Source organism: Seriola lalandi, unplaced genomic scaffold (assembly GCF_002814215.2).
Source record: "Seriola lalandi dorsalis isolate HSWRI2012SDOR001 ecotype SW California unplaced genomic scaffold, Sedor1 jcf7180002054532, whole genome shotgun sequence".
Lineage (NCBI taxonomy): Eukaryota > Metazoa > Chordata > Actinopteri > Carangiformes > Carangidae > Seriola > Seriola lalandi.
In genome coordinates, this window is record NW_019525085.1 from 63,444 (window position 1) to 65,551 (window position 2,108).

General features: G+C 48.1%; 1 protein-coding gene across 1 annotated transcript in view; it reads left to right on the forward strand.

Moving 5' to 3' along the window:
* LOC111661058 (uncharacterized) overlaps nt 1-2,108 on the forward strand; it is a 10,104-nt gene that overhangs the window by 5,702 nt on the left and 2,294 nt on the right. The gene's annotated exons all lie outside the window — the stretch shown is intronic.

Consider the following 2,108-nt stretch of genomic DNA (forward strand, 5'->3'; position numbering starts at 1 on the left):
CTTTGTTTTACAGTGCAGAGTGACATCATGTCCCTCCATCACAGGGAGGACAGGACTCTGCAGGATCACTGCTCCACCTCAACACACAGACAAACTACAGCATTTCATCCATTTACACACAGCTTCATCAACACTGACTCCACAGTCTGATCTTACCAGTGACAGTGATGCTGATGCTGTTACTGGTTGCTCCCTCTCTGGACTCACACCAGTAAACTCCACTGTCCAATGGGTCGATGTAGCTGATGTTACAGGAAGAACCAGCTGATCTTCCCCAGTCAGCTCCACACTGAGTCCTGGTTTCTGTGGTGGTGTTCCTCCTCAGCCTCCATCCAGCAGAGCTGTCGTCCTCCTCACAGCTCAGAGAGACAGAGTCTCTTTTAAAGAACTGGGAGCTGCTGGGACTCACCGTCAGACCAGCTGGAGGGAAATCAATGAATTTTGAGGAAAAACATTTTCTTGTTTGTAAAAGTAAAACATGTTTAATATTCCAGAGTGAAGTTTGTAACTGCATCACTTCAACATGACAGATTTCCTGCAGGTGTTAAACTGGTAGTAAATGAATTTGATCCGAACTCGATCCTGACAGCGGCGGACATTTACTGACCTTGGTTTGCTGTGCAGCGGAGGAGGAGGAGGAGCGACGTCGCCACTGAGGACACACGACACTCAGGTGGGTTTGACATTCAACATAAAATCTGACGGGTGAATTTACCAAGTGACTGAATGTCAATAAAGTGAGATAAAACATTTCCAAACTGCTCAATAATATTTGCTCATTATAAACCATGTGTCAGTTACTCTGAAAGCAACTTTCTCTGTTTAATCTTGACAACACATATTGTACTTACAGAGCAGCCAGAGAACAGATGTTCGTCCCATTGTGGACCAGCACAGACTGTTTGACGAGCGCTCAGACCTTATCATGTATCTTACCATCAGTCGAAATCACTTCCTTCCTCTTTGGAGGTGCTATTTAAACCGCTGTGGTTTTGTTTCCCGCAGCTAAAAGCTGAATCCGTGGTGGGTTTCAGCAGAAAACAAACAAACACAGAGGCGAAGGACTCTCTTTCCTTTTAATTCTTCCTGTTGCTCCACTGTGATACTGCAGAGTTTACCATGTACATGTGATCTGTTGGCGTACAATCAGACTGAGCACATCTGGGCCGAATTGGTCCAGATGTGGAGGCAGCAGCTTCCAGTTGTGCAGTGTATGGGCCCACCTGCATCACCTTTGCAGCCCACAGGTCGGGAACCACTGCTCTGGACGAGTTTGACGAACAACATCAGATCTGAGTCCTGGCCAAAAGGCGTGTCCTGACCACGGGTGGTCACGAGGTCAGAACAGCACCTGAGAACGGTAAGCCGTCCACACAAGGTGAACAGACTGTGAACCAGGTGAGTCACAGTCTGGTCCAGCGACGCAGCGGCAGTCCATCATCAAGAACTAGAGATATTACCACGTGGCGCCGTGATGAATTCCCCCTGGGCGGCAGTTTTACAGCCTCTGGACCTGGAGAGAGACGATGGTTCTAACAAATGCTCCGTTGCACAAAGCAGTTTAGTTCTCCACTATCTTAAAATGGACTGTGACAGAATGAATTCTGGGTAAATCACAATAAAACAAATGGCCGACTGAGGAACCGCATCCAACCGCTCAGCTCCATTTACTCTGAGCAGAACATGTTTCACAACAGTGTGTGAAGAGTGAAACCACGTAAAAACCAAAATCTCATCTGGAAAAAAAAGCATTGATTGTTACCATGGTAACACTGGTTTTAGGCCTGAGACAGTCTTGGGGTCAGGTGTCTAGTGTTCTACTGGACCAACACTACAGACATATCTTTGTGAAACTGGCCCCAGGTCATAACAGCATCAGGAAACATCTGGAAACAGTAAAGAGTCATGACCACATATCTTCGACAGAGCCCCTGTGAACACACAAGAAGGAAGGACCTCAGTAACCAATCAGCTGCCGGCTCACTGCTCACCGTGTTGTTCAGGTCTTCTCCACCAGATGTCAGCACAGATTCCCTCAGTCCTCACGCTGCTGCAGGCTGCAGTTGTAAGGGCTCGCGGGGGGCAGGAGGGGGCAGCGCGGGGCAGGA